Genomic DNA, 18,083 nt, shown 5'->3' with positions numbered 1-18,083 from the left:
AGAGAAGGTGACTTTTCTTTCCTGAGCCCTAAAATTCTGTCCCAAAATATTCTAGGAAGGGTATACTTATATATTATTACTTCCAATTGTAGAATAGTTGGGTAAAAGGTTTGATTGTGTGGAGGGTGCATTTTTAGCGAAATATTGCCACCTGGTGGCCATTTTCATGGCGACATTATCACTGGATACCTGGGTAGGTATGTGTGTCCATTGGAATTAGTTCTTGGTCAGGTGTTGTTGAAAAAGCCATGTTTTGATAGATTTTAAGAAATTGTAGATTTGACGGGGTATTCGATATGGAGGAATCATCGATTTGATAGCACAGAGTAGACAGATGAGGAAGTGGTGGAAGGAATCAGGAGATGAGACTAGATTGGCGCAAATATGGAACAGGACTGTTACTCGAGGCAAAGAGAGGAAGCATCATAAATAAAGATGTATTCAGGAGAAGAACCATGGGCTGGGCAAAGAGACACAGGGAGAGGTATGATGAATGAATTGGGGAAAGACATCCTATGGATGATAGTGAAATACGACAGAGAGGTGGATACGAGATTCATGTAGTGGGGAGATCAATGGCGAAGAGGTGAAATATGACAGAGGTCAAGGGAGGTGAGAGGTGAAAGGGAAGCGACAAGAAATGGTGAATGATCGATGGAGAAAGAAGAAGGTTGGAGAGCATGGTAGATGAGTGAAGGAGGAGAGCGGCGGTAGGGGCAAGAGAAAAGATTAGTCATGAGGTTGATGGAGGGCAGATGAGATGCCATGGAGATTTGATTGATGGAGTGATAGGAACAGGTGGAAGAGGAGAGTGGTGAGATTTCTTTCAGAAGACATGAGCCAGCAATGGAATTTAAGAAAAAAGATGGAATGCTTAATAGGAGAAAGGTTAAGTAAAGGTGTTATGTTATGTCACATAGTACTTGCAAAGGCAGGCATGTGCCATTTATTGAGTGTTCTGGAATTCCAACTGCATTATGTGATTAGCTGGGTACCATCTTCTGGCCTCTGGTTTCCATTTGAACGGGGATGCATATGCAGGATTGGCCTTATGACTTTCACCTACACACCTGTGAGTGTGAAGAGAGAATGTGCACACCCTTAACGTTTGATATTCTTGAACAGATTGGGTCTGTGTATTATGACCTTCCTCAAATCACTTGTGTGCGGATACGGTAGAGTCTGTGCATGGAGCTCCTGATGCACTTTTGGATGTGAATTGAATGTTGAATAATTTGCCCTCTCCTGGTTGATGCTTTCCTTATGGACGTCCTTGTGAGCAACAGAGAGATATGGGGACTTCAATGCCAGTGTATGCACTTGGGGCAAGTATTTGGCTTTCCTACTGTGCCGAGTGCTCCAATTCCCGGCATTCAGCAAGTTATATCCGTCAGTCATGGCCAATGTTTCGATCAGTTGGTCTCTGTGTAAGTTCATTCATGTTCAATGGGTGTTGTTGTTGCACACTGTTGATCCAATTTTTGGCTGTGTCTAAAGCCCACAATGTCGGCAGACAAGACTCATGCCCAGTATTCTGGTTGCTTGCAAGATGATAGCCCGGTATTCTGGTTGCTTGCAAGACGATAGCCACCGGGCGATTGCCAGTTAAATGTAACCCAGTTTCATGAAACCCTCCAATGCTAAGAACAGAGCGCCCCATTCTGTACTTCTAAAGACAATAACACCCCCGCATTCTGACACAGTCCAAATCAAGCCGCGCATGAATATTCAGCGCCTTTTCCAAATCAACCTCCGGCTGTTAGGAGCGATTTGACGCTGAACCTCTGTTCCGCAATCAGGATGCGATTCCAAACACCCGGCGCGTTCGGGAACCCCATAAATAATGGAGAGCTTTTCAATTTGAATCTGTCTCAGAACCTGGGGCTTCTAATCCGTGCAACATCTGCTAGGCAGTGGCAGCCATTTCTTAAATGCCACCCCTCTCTTAAAATGTTGCCGGCTTCTCTGTGGGGCCCCCGCACGAGATGGCAGTAATAGAAAGCACCTCCTATGGCTCCGGCTAATGACGGCGATACAAATGATATTTGCATGCTATGAAATTCTTCCTGGAGCAGCCTGGAGGTATGGCCCGGGAAAGCACTGACACAAAAGCGTCTATTAATCCCCTACAGCTTCATTTCAGAATAATTTCCTCGCCCAGGTAATAATGTAACCAGCAGCTGCCGTGACAGGGCAGCTGTGCTTTTCAGTTCAGCAATCCGACACATTGACTCGACGTGGTGGGAATTTCCGTCTTCACAAAGAAATACTGATTGTTCGGCCCCTGGCACCGGGTGACTTCTAGTCGCCTGTTTTCCCACACCCATAGTAGGGTGACCAGATTTCCAAAACGAAAAACCGGGACGACCAATAACATAAAAGATGCAGCCCATCAATTACCGCCCCTCCCCCAACACGCCCCCACAACCACCACCCCACCATATTTCCAGCACATCTCCTTTATATAAACTGTATATGATCTCATTTGTGCAGTTTTGTCTGTGAATCTTGGCATGTTAATTCAAAACGAGCGTTAGCTCCGATTGATATTACATGGCCTGCTGCACACGATTTCTGAGTCAGTCTCTGTGACACAGTCAGTAAGTGTTGTGACTTGTACTTGAAAGGTTGGGGGTTCGAGTCAAACCTCCAACGTCAAATTTCTGCACGCATTGTGAAAAATATTTACTGTTTTAATTACCGTAGCCACTCAAACATGCAAACCCCAGCCACTCAAACATGCAAGCCCTGTACGGGGTTTTTAAAATTAAAAAAACTTCCGGGACCCGGGACAGAAGGGGATTTTCCCAGGAAAACCGGGACGTTTGGTCACCCTAACCCAGCGGTATTCAAACTGTGGGTCGCGACCCCCTAGGGGTCTGCGGGTGCATCCCTGGGGGGCCCTGAGATCTCATCATGAATTAAAAAAAAGAAAAAAAAAATCTGCTTTTTTTTTTTTTTTTTTAATTCATGATGAGATCTCAGGGCCCCCCAGGGATGCACCCGCGGGGGGCCCTGAGATCTCATCATTTTTTTTTTTTTTTTTTTAAAAAATGCACATTTTTTTTTTTTTTTTTTTAGATTCGTAGAAATGATAGGGGTGGCTCACATGGTCGGGCTGAAGCATGAAACTGTCTCAGGCAACAATGAAAAAGTGACCCACAGTTGTAAATGGATATTCATTCCTTTAGTCACAGACTGGGCATCATTACAACTATGGCTGTATGGTAACAACGGTGCCGGTAAGCTACTGGCACCGTTGCTACCGTACCGCCATAGTAAGAGTTGTGCTTGCGTGTGCCTGCCAGCCCACCAGGTCTGACCTGGTAGGCCGTGCGGCACCCGCGAGCACAGTTCGTTGGCTGCACCGGCACCGTTACGAACGTTGCCGGTGCATCCGAGCCCCCCATTCCCATTGAGCCCTATAGGGCTCAATGGGAATGGGGATCTACCGGTACCGGCACCCACGAAAGGTCAATTATGTCCGCCTAACTCGGCATGACCTGGTAATTGCCCATTCGCGGGTGCCGGACGCGGATGCAACTCCAGCGGCAGCCGTGCCGGTTTTACCAGCACAGCTACCGCCAGAGTTCTAATGAAGCCCACTGTTTCAATAGTACCCAAGGGGGTGCTTTGTGTTAAAATGTAAGTAAATTGTGATATATTCAGCAACAACGGTCAACATTACTAACTGCATAGTTAAGTAACTCATCAAACTGGTCCACATTGGCCAAAATGGTGGCCCATTTTGACTGGCCCACACTAACATTTTACATTTTTGATACAGGCATTGCCCTATAGGCCTGTCCGAGCCTGGCGGCTCATCCATAAGGGCGAGGGGGCGCCCACCCAGTGGCCCCTCACCCATTATGGAGGAGCTAAGGAGCCAGCCCAGTGAAACAGTGAGCACTCCCTCAACTGTTTTATCTAGCTAATGGAGTGCTCCTGGGCTGGCTGAACTGTCAAAGGGAAATAGTTTCCCTTTGACAGTTTAGTTTAGTTCCCCAGCCGCACATGCTCACTGAGCCATGCAAGTGCTGGGGCGTTTTGCTTCGCCAGCATTGCATAGCTCATTGGAAATGCTGGCTGGGGCACTGCATGTCTGTATGTCTGAGGGGGAGCTCCTGCGCCTCCTTGCACATACGGACAGAGCAGCCAGAGCAGGCCGTTTCAGCACCCACACGCAGGCCAATGCAGAAGGTACGCTTATGTTCATTGTTTTTATTTAAACATGTGTATGGATGCGTGTATGCTTATGTTATGAGTGAGTGTATGGTGAAGGATGCTCATGTGAATGATAGAGTGATTGCAGTATGAATGTGCAGCGCCTTGCATACACACATAATCATGTTGATTGCGTTAGGACCAGTGGGGCCCAGTGGACACCGATGGTATCTTTTTACTGGACATCTATCATTCAAAACCCTCTGCATTGTCCACAAGGCTTTCTGGGGCCTGGGTCTAAAATACCTTCAGCTATCCCTCCGCAAATACCTCCCCTCTCGAGCTCTTCACTCCTCTACCTCCAACTCCCTCAGGGTCAGTCGTTTATCAAAGAAACAAGCTGGGGGTAGATCTCTGTCTTCGGCTGGGGCCTCCCTCTGGAACAGCGCCCTGCCACTCTAAAACTTGAGGAGAACCATCTTTCTTCCTGCACTTCTCAGACCTACCATGTCTGCTGCCTTAAACGTAGCACTTGCAAATTGCTGGCTGCACTACCACTGTTTGTTGCCTTTATTATTTATTTATTTATTGTTATTTATCTGTTTCTCCTCTGCTTCGCACTTTCCACTTCTCCCCCCTTCAATGCACTTTTCCCCTCCCCCTCGCACTTGTGCGTTGTCAATGTTACTGGGCCTAGTAAGATGGCTGTTTTCTTCTCCTCTGTTCCCCTCCCTTGCCTTGTGCTCTGAAACACTTGTGTACGAGCGCGATAGAAATAAAATATAAATATCAATATCAATGCCTGCCCCCTGGACTCCCAGCACCAATTGCAAACTGTTTGGCTATTTACCCATTTTTTGTTCAAAGTATGCTCTACAATGCAACATTTTAACCCATTATTTAAAAAAATTCACAGGGGGAAACCCCCCCTAACCTCCCCTTATTGGTTCGAGCTCCCTCACTATGCTCGGTCGGTATTGCATTTTTGACAGAAATAGTTATGCCCTCCACTTAAAAAAAAAAATAAAAAAAAATCACCAGCCGCCACTTGCCCTCAGACTGTTGGGAACGGGATGGGGGAACCCAGGGATTATGGTGGGAGCACAATGGGCGGGAACCATGGGATAGTGGTGGGAGCAGAGTGGGGAGAGCCCAGGGTGTGTGATGGGGTGGGGAGAGACCAGCGACTGGGTAGGAGTGGGATGAGGGAGCCCAGCGACTGTGATGGGAGCAGGTGACGGCGCGCAATATATACTGTCCATTTGGCATTTCTGGGGGGTCCCGACCTGCCCAAATTTTGCTCAGGGGGGCCCTGGCCAAAAAAGTTTGAAGACCACTGCCCTAACCCATAGGCTCCCTTAGTTATTGGTGTTCAACCTTGTCTACACTGAGCCACACTAATATTGTTTCCTCCCCACCAAGCTATAAATGTGTATATTTTCCATTAAAAGCAGTAACTGTAATCCCTTTTTAATGAGCTCTGTGCCCCTCCTGGACATTGTTCGGGCCCTCCTAGGGGAGACAGCCCCACAGTTTGAAGACCACTACACTCAGCGGGAGAGGTATGGGGAGCATTATAGAGGAGGCGGGTTGTTGTGTTTGGTATTGTATATGATGTGGGATTTGGATAGGACGCCTCGAGTCTGCCATGCACATAGAACATCCCAATGGCAGAATTGCACCTTTTGAATGTGTATTCTTGCACGTGAAGCCAAATGGATCATCCCTCTGTTCTCTTGTAGGCGGCGACGCAGCACGACTCAGGTGATGCGGCAGCTACGGCAATGCGGCCTCAACGTCGCTGTGACGTGTCGGCGTGAGTACGTTGCGCGGCAAAGCCAGCCAAGAGCTGACATTTGGAACTGCGTGCGGATCTAGTAAACGGCAGAGCAGGAAGCTGTAGAAAGACGCTGGGGGCGGACACAGCTGTGCCTACACACCTAGGGACAACACAGCTGTGCATCTGTCGTGCATTGAGCCAGAGTGTTCTCCACAAATAGAGCACTCTGAATGCTCGCCAATAAGCTGCATTACACTGAGTCATCCTGATGCTCGTCACAGTCTTGCATTACTCGACAGAACAACGACTGTGATGAGAAAGAGGGGCATGGTGGTAATGCACTGGTTAAATACAGATAATCTTCAGCACCCTGATTCCCGATCATCCTCGTCATAGTCCCGGATTCCCTCATTGAATGATGTGATTAGACTGAGGACCAAAATGGTAATTCTTTAATTACCTAGCAGTAATCTTTGTTAAATTCAGTCCTTCTCTTCCTCGACACAGTTCTGCCTTATGGATTCAGTACATGGACAGAGAAGAGGGACACAGTGGTGATGCTCTGATTACCTAACAGCATTTTTCATCACACTTAGAGCTTTTCTGAGGGAATCTGGGACTGTGACGAGGAAGAGAGGGCCAGAGTGGTAGTACTCTGTTAAACAGGCACGTGGATAAATCAACATATAGTTGATTGGGGCAAAATATCACTGTTGAAGAATGCAAATAGCCTGTGACTGCGAATCTGGGAAAGATATGTGTAGGGTGTTGGCACATGGCACCCATAGCTCATCATAGTCCCTGTAATACAAGAGCACCCTAACTGGCATGGAAGGCGCAGCACACTTCGAACCTGCACTACCGAAAGAAAGATGTAGCCAATTTATACAGGGCATTTTGTAGACCTTTTTATCTGGTGGACTTTAACTAAAAAGGTGTGAATCTCTGCTACTCATTGCCTGGCCCTACGAATGGTGAAATGCTGAGGCAGCGTTGCTGAAATGATGTGCCCCCTATTTTACACACCAATCTCTTCAGTGAGTGTTGTTCTCACGGAACTATCTAACCAGTGTAAACTCAGTGTTGGCCACACAGATGTGTTGTTTGCTAAAGTGCATTGTATGTTTTAGTGTATGTTTACATTTATACAGTTCACTAAGCAGTTTACTTTGTGTCGGGAGGAAAATTCAGCGGCAACGTGCTCGCCTTCCAAGCAAGAAGTCACTGAGCAACACAGGTTCGATTCGCGGGTACGCGCATAAATAACCTATCATATCATAAACTGTCACAGGGTCATTATACCACCTTACCTGAAGCATTAGAAAACAGCAGATACGATTTTTTTAAACAAAACAATCAGCAACACTTTCTGCATTTATTTATTTCTGTATTGTCTCACGAGGATATCTCAGGGGTAACACTCTTGCCTTGAAAACAAGACAAAGGAGAGCAGCACAGGTTCGAACCTCGCTCCTGTGCTTAGAAACCTCTGGGTATTAAGTGTGCTATAAATAACCAATTATAATAATTATTACTGTATTTATTTATTTATTGTCAATCAATGACGCGCCCCCTGGGGAAGGACTACTTTCTGGGGCCTGCTATGGTATTTTCTCCCCGCCTTACACTCTTTCTGATATGATGTGCCTCAGGGGGTTGTACTGTTCCCCATTTCTGTCATATGTACAGTTTGATCAGGCATGTAATCTCGCAGGATTTGCTTTTACACACAGGAGTATTAAATACTGTCTGGGTTGGCCAGATTCTAAATTCTCTGAAGAGTTATTTTCCGGTCTGCAAGCAGGCCATTAATGGTTGGTTAAGAAGAGATATTACAGGGAGGTCTGTGGCCTTGTCAGTTTTGACCCCTAGAAGGATGCTTAATACCCACTCCGGTGGTTCAGATCCTGGAAAATGATGTCTTGCCAGTCACTAGTGGCATAATATTGACGTCTGTGAAACACAAGAAGTGATGGCTGGAAGGTTTAGAATTAATCTTAACTGATGGCATTGCTCTGGGCAACCATCCACACCATTGTTCTTCACCTGCCAAGCAATTACAAAAGGGGAAAGACCATATGCAAAAAAGGCTTGGCCCCACCCATAGGGGAGAGTCCAGCCCGAAATCACATCCCTTCTGCACGAGACACAAGCATCCCCAAACATGTTTCGGCCTTGTTTGGCCTCACCAGTGAGGAGTACCTTCGGTCTCTAGGCCCAGCTGGCACAAGACCCACATCTGGGCATACTCGTCTCACTTACTCACCTTTACCTTAATGTTGGATGCACAGTACCCATCAGTATTCTAGTGCTAATGTTTGCAGTCCCCTGCATGAATTTTGCACTTCATAGAAAACAACCCCCTTCGTTTCACTGTGTGTCACAACTGGTAACAAGCACTGTTCCCACTGCCGAAGATGAGGGATCCCACTTGTGAAATGAGAATCACCCTCCGAGCTCCGGTGGGTGCTCAACACATCAGCCCTCTTTTTAACAACCACCTTAATCCCATAACAACCTTGCTCCGGCAAATCCTACTCCTTCTTAAGGTCCTCTTTCTTGGGGACACTGCCCCCAGTTCATCCCACTGCTCCCTCTCACTCCTACTACCCAACCATATTCTCACTTCCCAAACAACACCTGGGCTGCACCCCTCCCTGGCATATTTCCTGCCCCAATAACCTCTAACCTAACCCTCTCTGACTCCCCTGCCCCATCCACCTCTCCATCCTCCTGTTACCTTACTGCACGTACTCTTGAGGTTTGGAAAGTCCAGTCCCTCTGTTATAAGATGTCATTTCTCACTGACCACTTTCATTCCCATCACTTCAAACTCTCTGTGATGCCACTACTGAAACATGGAGTACCCTTCTTTAAACTTCCTCCCTGACCACCCACCACACCAACTTTGCGACCTTGTCCCCCTCTCCTCGTATTACTAAAAAAGTAACACGGGTGTCCCTCTTCAATTCTCACATTAATCAAACTCTTGCACTCCCATACCTCCTTGCAGGTGAGATTATCTTTAGAGGGGCTCCTTACAGCTATTATTCCAACTGAGCGAGGCTTAAAGCAAGGGTGTATCCTTGCGGCTACATTATTCAATTTTTGTCTGTTAGACATTGGTACGAAGCTTGAGAACACCATCTCCGACTCACCCAAGCTAGGCACTCAGAAAGTTACATGGCTGCTCTACGCCGATGACCTGGTATTACTGTCATGTTCTCCCTATGGCCTTCAAAATCTTCTAAATAAATTACAGGAGTATGTTCTTGAGAATAATCTAACTATTAACCTTGAAAAAACTCAAATTGTTGTGTGTCACAAATCAGCAATCAAAAAAACTTGTAGATTTACTTGGTCCTTGCATAATCAAGAGTTACTCGTAGTGCCACACTATAAGTACCTAGGTCTTCCATTTTCAGAAGTACTGAATGATGATATATACCGTGTTACACTTGATGCAAAAAATCGCTTGCTAACATCGCAAGCCAAAATTTTGATGTTTAAATACGGCAAATTTACATTAACTCATGTAATTACCTTTTTCCAGCAAAAAGTAACTGCCATTCTAATTTATGGAGCAGAGACTGTAGCTCCAAAGCCAAGAACTTTTTGGGACCGTCTGGAATCTCAATTTTGGAAAGGTTTGTTGAGATTGCCGTTATCGACCCCAATCCCAATGATTCGTTATGAACTGGGACTAATCTCCGTATATTGCCAAGTATTATGGAAATTTTGCTCACTTTATCGGAAATGTTTAATTGGTGCGCCGTCCCACAATATTTTGGGTGTGTTAGCTAACCATTTGATAACATCCAAATTGAAATTCCCGGGGAAATGGTCTGAATGTGTATTAGACATACTAGTTAAGGCTGACATCTCAATAGAGTTATTGTTGATGAACCCAACTAAGGCAAAATTAAAATTGTACCACTATGACTGGATAAACACGCGCCAACAGTGCCTAGAATATGTAGATTGTGACTTGGTAAGGTATTCGCACAAAAAAATGCGTTGTCCAGAGTCATATCTAACTAAATGTCCTTCAAGTTACGTGAGAACCCAGTTGATGCGCATTCGGCTAAATTTGTGTTTAACAAGACAGATCTTGGGAAGGAGACATCTGGTGTCCCAAGAACAAACCTTTTGTAGATACTGCCTTAACTGCCAAACAATTGAGACCTTATGTCACTTAGTGGTTGAGTGTCCGGCTCTGAAACATGTAAGATACACATTTTTTCATGCAAAATGTAATTTTTATATAGAACACTCTATTGAAAAAATTTGGAATTACCTACTGACTAGCAAGAATTCCTCTATTCAAATTGCGTTAGTTCAATTTGTCAATCATGTGATTCCTGAACAATTAAGCTAAGAATGCAAGTCCTTGTAAAACTATATATTTGTACATTTTAACTTTACCTTTTCTTTTGTATCAAATTAATTTTACTCAGATTTTTGTTTCATGTATAGAACTTCTGTTGATGTAAATTACTCTGTTTGAAAGGTTGAATCATTCAGCCAAATCAATAAAAAAAAATTAAAAAAAATTACTAAAAAAGTGGTGGTGTTGATCTGATGATGAGAAAAGATGCACCATTAGTCCCGCTACCACCTCTGACTTAACTCCCTCCCTTTTGTTATCTTCCTCATGTAATGCCCATCTAGCACCCTCAACATTCACTTTACTGAACTCGGCATAGTACTTTAATCCCACCCAATTGATGTCCCTAGTGCCATAAGGGGTGATCTCATATTCTCCAACTTGAAGAAGGCCCATCAACTACAGCTGGACGGTGCTCTCTCTGAAAACCTTCTGGACATCACATGTTACCTTTCTTCTCATACCCAAAGAAACACACTTTGTCTCGTCTGCCTATCTTCCACACTTCACTCCTCGGCTCTCTCCGTTGATGCCACTCCCTTGGACTAATGATATGATATAATATGATATGATAAGCCATTTATAACGCCCCTGTACACAAGTGTTTAAAGGTGCGACAAGACAAGGAAAGGGAAGACAAAGGGGAACAAAACAAACACTCTTATTAGGCCTTGAGTCATTCAGATTGTGCAAGTGCAAGCGGAAAGGAGAGAAGAACCAAGGGGATGGAAAGTGAGAATGCAATAGCAATGCTCAAGTAAGTGCCGCCGTGGTGGCCAGTTCTAAGTAAGTCAATGAGGCAGGGGACTGTAAGGTTGCAGATACAGTCCCTAGTGCACGGTGGCCTGGAGGCAGTGCACGGGGCTACTAGTCATGAAGGAGCCTGGTCCTCATAAGGTTTAGAGGGAGGCCAGGAAACCAGTTAGTGTCGCAGACAAGAACATCAGCAGGGGAGAGAGAGAATGCAGAAGCGAACATGAAGGTCTTGAGTTGCTTCCAGAACCTTAGGTGCTCCAGCTCAAGTTTGAGACAGACAGGGAGGCTGTTCCAGAGGGAGGCACCAGCCGAGGAAAGAGATCTACCACCCACTCTCCGCATGGAGAAGAGTCTGTCCCTCAGAGAGTTGGCAGTGGATGAGCGCTGGGCTCGAGATGGAAAGTGCTAAGGAAGCAAGATTTGGATGTAGTTGTAGTCGTAGTCACTCATTGATTTCACTACTCGATTCTCCCCATAGTCTGCTCCCCCTTCATCTCCCATCACTAAAAGAAAATGCGTAACCCTACGATCCTCTATCTAGACCCCTTCCCCCACTTTCCCACTCTATCAATCTCACCTTTGCTAAATCACTGAAAACGTCTGAAGGCATGCCACTGAACAGTCATACCAGAAAAAATACAACCAGCTAGGGAAAAAAGGCCAAGGGATTCTTGCAAGGATAACAAGTTTTTAATTGCACAAAAATAGGTAGGCAAGCAAAGAACTCTCTGCTGCTCGAGAATGTTCTGCCGGAAAATGCTACAAGCAGAAGACTGAAGAGGGATGCGGAAGCCTACCACCCTGTCCCCCTCCAAAAAAATTCATGTTAAGGAAGAAGGCCAGGAAATACTGCAAGCACCGATTCTATTTCACACCGATTCTCAGTGGTCCCATGATTGACACATATGTCAAGAGGTACCCTCAGTCAATTATACCCCCTTAACCAGCCCTACAGACCTGGAGCGGTACACATTTACCCAAGGGCCGTGGGGTAAATTTGGGGGCCATTTACCTGTGGATGAAGAACCACAGCCCATGATCAAAGACACCTCTATTGACAGCCTGGACTAAGAACCAAGAAGCCATGCTGACGTCGTTAGAGACTCACGACATAGCAGCGTTAGACATGAAGCACACATGCCATCTGCACTCCGGGACACAAACACATACTCGAATACATGATGAACACGAGCATACAGTTCTATAGTTAGTGGACGGGTACATATACATACTGTCATTGCTTTATGATTAGCCAAAGGCAGCAATGCAGAAACCGCAAGAGACAAGAGATCCTGAGCACAGCTTGCAGATGCTTACATGCAATTAACACTATGTAACTGCAGGAGCACCTACAGGACCTGACAGAGCTACATATGACAAACCGATGGAAATGTAGTGTAGTATGGACACTGTAGAAACCGCACTGTAAGGTTTAGGTAAATTACAGCAGGCCTCGAACCTCAGAGCAAGCGACGAGCTGAGCTGATTCAGCCTGGACAAAGAGCAAGACGTGTGAGACAGGACCTGCAGCCAAGGCCAACAGATACAGATAACATTCCAACCCACACACGACAAAGGGACCAGCTGCTGAAAAAAAAAAATCCTCATAATTCAGAGCTCCACAGCTCAAATTCCTGTTGGCTGAACACGTGACCCGGCCGAAGCAGACCATGGACAGCGACCAGTGGTGGGAAAGGAGAGCTGGTCTCAGGCTCCCAGACAAGAAGATGCAAGAATGTATACCAAGAGTTGTGTTGGTTAGGAGAACACTCTCATGAGCTAAGGTGGTGTACAGAAGTTACAATGCTGACACATAGTTGTTCTTGTTACCTTTGAAAGGTACACAGCAAGCTTAGAACTCTTGCAAATCCCAGTCCTGGGGAACGTCAGCTCTAGTCAATCACAGTTTAGTAACGTAGGGGTGGGTAGCAACGGGCAGGAACCAGTGGTAAGGCCACCACACTGCAACATTGTTTTAGATAGTAACTTGGAGAAGGACCAGGCCAGCCACCTGACAAGTGAGAGCCAGTAGAATAACATCTATTTTGTACACTATAGGTGGTATAATACCCAATACCCAATTCTGTGGCCCGGGAGGTTTTCTGTAAAAATGGGCCCACCTTGTGACGTCATGTTGATGACATATCACATTAAATCTGGACTCTGGGGGAGACCACCAGGGGGCGCGGAGGCAATGGCTGCCTAGTGCCGAGCTCCCGCCAGGACAGGGCCTTTTAGCGGGATTGAGCCCCCCCGGACTCCCCAGGCGGAACAGCTAACTGGCCATCGATTGGTGACCCCCCGTGAGACGGCGGCATGAAGGAGCGGAGCTCGCCGACCCCCGAGAACCGGAGTTCGGGCTGTGTCAGGGCCGCGGCCGAGCGAGTGAGGACGAGGAGAGGCCTGCGGACGTGCGGAGCCCAGCGGAGGACACCGACCGCCAGCCGGAGGGCAGCGCCTCGCCGACCCAGAAGGGGCGAGCGAACAGAGTCGGCCACCAGCACCGGGCGGAGGAGGCAGGGGCGGAGGAGGTAGGGGGGCCCTCGGCTCTTGCTCCCGCTCCGGGCCGAGACGATCCACCCGACGGCCCCGAGCCCAGCGTCCGGGGCCTGAAAATGCTGCTTCCCTTGAGCCCCCAGGACACGGTCGCAGGAAAAGGGGAGCACACCTGGGATCGGCGGCTGCCAAGGCTACCCCCGCAGCCCACCCCACCCTCGTTACCACAGACTCACTGGGCACCGAGCCTTGCCGCCCAGCGCAAACTCGCTGGGGAGGGGGGACATAACCCACCCACCCAACAAGGATCCTAGTGAACCCAGAGGTACAGAGACCAGGTGGTGGCCCCTGGCGACAACCCCGGAGCGTGTGCCCGCCTGACTCCCGCCCCGGGTGGAGAACTCAGACAGCGAACAGAGGTTGGAACACGACGTTGGCAGCCCCCCCCCCCACGGGACCGCACCAAGACGTGGGGGCTCTCGGATAGCGGCGGACCCCGAGGGGGTTACAGAGGGGGATCGCATGAACTGGCTAGAATCTCTGCAAGCGTTTAGGTACAGGGATCGCAACAACAGCCGCACGGGCTCCAGCGATCCGACCCACCCGGGAAACATGTCGGAGTCCTCGACGGCGATGGAGAGGGGCTTCGCCTCCATCCTTCAGGAAATTAGGGAAATGCGATCAGACATCGCCCAGAAATTCGAAAAAATGGAACAGAGGTTGGACAAAGTGGAGGAGAGGCTCCTATGGGTTGAAACCAATCAGTCCTCGTCAACGGCACAGGAGGTCCAATTTGACATGAGGCTCTCGGCCCTGGAGAAAAGGGATGAGGAGAAGGCCAGACAGTTTGACGACTTCGAAAACAGGGAAAGGAGGAATAATTTAAGATTTTTTGGAATCCCGGAAACGGAGGGAGAGACAGAGAGAGACCTAACCCGAGTCGTGAAAGACATTATCACCCTTCTGTTCGCGGGGGAGATGACCACGGAACCCACGTTCGACAGGGTGCATAGAGCAGGGGCCAGGTCGGGGAACCCCCGATCTGTCCTAACCCGATTCCACTACTATACGGAAAAGACTAAGGTTCTGGAAGAAGCGAGGAAGGCAGGGGTGATCATCTACAACAATGCCCAGATCACAATTTTTCAGGACCTCTCCGCCTACACCTTGGCGAGGAGAAGGGGGTGTGCTACAGGTGGGGGTACCCTTTCTCTCTGTCCTTCGAATACATGGGCCAACGCACCACGCTGGTCTCAGAAGAGGACATTACAGGTGCCATACACGACTACGTGGTGGATCCAGCCCCCCGGAGAAGCCCAATCGGCCCGGAGGCACTGGCCAGGGGTGGGCCGGGTCAGTCGGGACCCAGGAGAAGGAAAACAGCTCCACGGAAATACAAGAAATTGAATACTCCACCTACCGCCCAGGAGGCAGAGCATATGGACTCGGAGGGCTGACGGTGGGAGAGGTCCGATGAGCTGCGGGATTGGTGTGGAAGTATGTGAGGTCCTAGCGACGACTCTGTCCCCTGGAACAGCAAGTATACAGTGGGCAACTGACGGGGAAGAGGCCTGGGGGGAAAGGGGGGCTCAAGGAAATGAGCATTGTACCGTGGGCCTGGCCAGGGGAGGCCAGGTTGGTGGTCCGGCCACATGCCAGTGATGGCAGAACTTACTGGCTGGACGTCGGGTAGGGGGGTGGGGGGTTCTTTCAAGTTGGCAGAGGTTGTTTTTTAGGGAGGGGGGAGGAGGGGATGTTTGGGGTCAGTTTTAGGGCCCCGGGGGAAGGGGGTAGGGAGAATCCAAGCAACCTAAAAGCGAGACAATTGAAGCGACGCAGGTCTCTTGACATGACGTGGGTGGCCAGCCGGGAGAGTTACATAGACAATGGCTGATGGCCTGCCGGCCCTGGGGGTGGGCACCTTGAATGTGCGAGGTCTGAATGCCCCTACAAAGAGGTCCCTGGTTTGCAGGGAATTCAGAAGAGCTAAGCTAGACCTGCTTTTTCTGCAGGAGACTCATTGGGCCCGGGGGAAGGAACCCAAGATGAGGGGAGGAGGAATTGGCGAGTTTTTTTGTGCATCACACAGGTCTAAGAAGAGGGGAGTGGCAATTCTGCTAGCAAGGAGTGTAGGCTTTGAGCAGGAGGCGACGCTGAAGGACCCCTAGGGTCGCTACCTAATGGTGAGGGGCTCACTACAGGGGCCCCCTTAACCCTCGCAGTTGTATATGGCCCAAATGAAGGCCAAGCCCAGTTCTGGGAGGAAGTAGGGGACAGGCTTAAACTCTTTGTGCACGGTAAATTAGTGGTAGGGGGGGACTTCAACATGGTCCTAGATCCGGCCTTAGATAGGAAGCGGCTTGGCCCTCCGAACGTCAGACCGGTGGACGAGTCCACGGCACGCTGCTTCCGGAGGGTCAGCTCCGAGCTGGGCCTGATTGACACGATCCCATCCCCCAGACCCGATGTCCCCTCGTTCACGTATTACTCGGCCATCCATACCTCATTCTCCAGAATCGATTATATTCTGGTGGACGAGACACTCCGCCCACATGTCTCGGGCTACAGTGTGGACTCGATCCCCTGGACGGACCATGACATGGCCCGCGTCACTATAGCCGAGGGTTGGCACGCGGAACGCAGAGGCCGCTGGAAATGTAATGACTCCCTTATCCCTTATGAGGTCGTTGCGCAGGAAGTGCTAGATGCCATAACAGAGTTCTTTGATTTGAACGACAATGGGGAAGTCGGCATGCACACACTGTGGGACGCTTTCAAATCAACCCTACGAGGCGTGCTCATTAAAATAGGAGCCCAGAAGAAAAGAGAAAGGGAGACCCTGGAAAAGACCCTAAGAGATAAGATAGCCCAGCACCGGCCTGGCGGCCCTCCGGAACGGCCACTTGAGCGTGACCAGGTCACTGCCCTGGAGGATTACAGACTCCAACTTAAAAACCTCCTCCTGCATAAAACGGAGAGGAGCCTCCAGATGGTGAGACAAAAATATTACGAGAAAGGGGATAAGGCAGATAGTATCCTAGCCTGGAAGCTGAGGGAAGTCCAACGAAGCAGGATGGTCAAGGCAGTGAAGGACGCCCAGGGGCCGATAGGCTATGACACTCCCCACATAGGAGAGGCCTTCCGCAACTACTATGAGAAACTGTATACCTCGGAATATGACGAGGGCGATGCCCTGATAGAGGGCTTCCTGGAGTCCATCCGAGTCCCGGCCCTAACAAAAGAGATGTCAGAGTGGTTAGAGGGTCCAGTCACCGAGGAGGAGATAGACAAAGTGATTAGCGGGATGAAGGCGGGAACCTCCCCGGGGGAAGATGGTTATACAGTGTACTTTTACAAGAGGTTCCGCTCCAGTTTGGCCCCGCATCTGGTGAGGGTCTTCAATTCTGTCCTCGAGGGAGGCACTCTCCCCGACTCCATGATGGGAGCCATTATAGCAGTACTGCCCAAGGAGGGGAAAGATCCAGCAGAGTGCTCCTCATACCGCCCAATATCATTGTTGAACACGGACGTTAAGATCTTGGCCAAGGTGGTGGGGAGGCGGATGGAAGGGATAATGCCGAGGTTAATTCATGGGGACCAGGTGGGCTTTATAAGAGGGAGACAGGGGTCGGACAATATTCGTAAAACAATAGATCTGCTCCACTTCGCACAGGAATCTGACCTGGACGCATGCGTCCTCTCTTTAGACTCCGAAAAAGCTTTCGACAGGGTGGAGTGGAGGTACATGGAACTCCTTCTCCAGAAAATGGGCTTCGGGTCGCACATTAGGAGCTGGGTTTTGGCACTCTATAGAGCTCCCACAGCGAGGGTCCAGGTGAATGGGAGATTGTCCGAGTCCTTCGCACTTTCTCGAGGGACCAGGCAGGGATGTCCCCTCTCCCCCTTGATATACGTCCTCACGATAGAACCGTTAGCTATAGCGATCAGAGCGCATGAGGGCATCAGGGGGATTAACAGGGGCGACGTAGAGTTCAAGCTCTCCCTCTTCGCAGACGACATCCTTGCTTATGTTGTGGACCCGGCCACCTCGCTCCCCCCCTTTTTGTCCCTGGTGTCCACATTTGGCCGCTTCTCCAGACTGAGAATTAACACAACCAAGTCAGTCCTGCTCCCAATGAAAGTACGTGACCCCGAGTTGGACCCCCTGGACAGGTTCGAGGGAATCGCGGTGGGAAAGACCTTCATCCGATACCTGGGAGTCCTGCTGACTAGGGACCTATCTAAACTAGCCTCCACTAACTATGACCCTATAATTGCAGGGATCAGGTCAGACCTGAGGAGATGGGACAAGATGATCCTGTCCTGGTACGGCCGGATGACAGCGGTCAAGATGAATGTCTTACCGAGGGTTTTGTATCTGTTCACAGCGCTCCCCACCATCATCCCAGAGCAGACCTTTAGGGTCCTACAAAACGCAGTCCAAGAGTTTATATGGCAGGGGAAAACCCCAAGGACCGGGAGAGCGACCCTGACATTGCT

The sequence above is a fragment of the Ambystoma mexicanum genome, chromosome 11 (genome assembly GCF_040938575.1).
Source record: "Ambystoma mexicanum isolate Mex_15411 chromosome 11, UKY_AmexF1_1, whole genome shotgun sequence".
NCBI lineage: Eukaryota > Metazoa > Chordata > Amphibia > Caudata > Ambystomatidae > Ambystoma > Ambystoma mexicanum.
The sequence above is the reverse complement of the archived record's forward strand: the minus strand, read 5'-3'. Positions refer to the sequence as shown.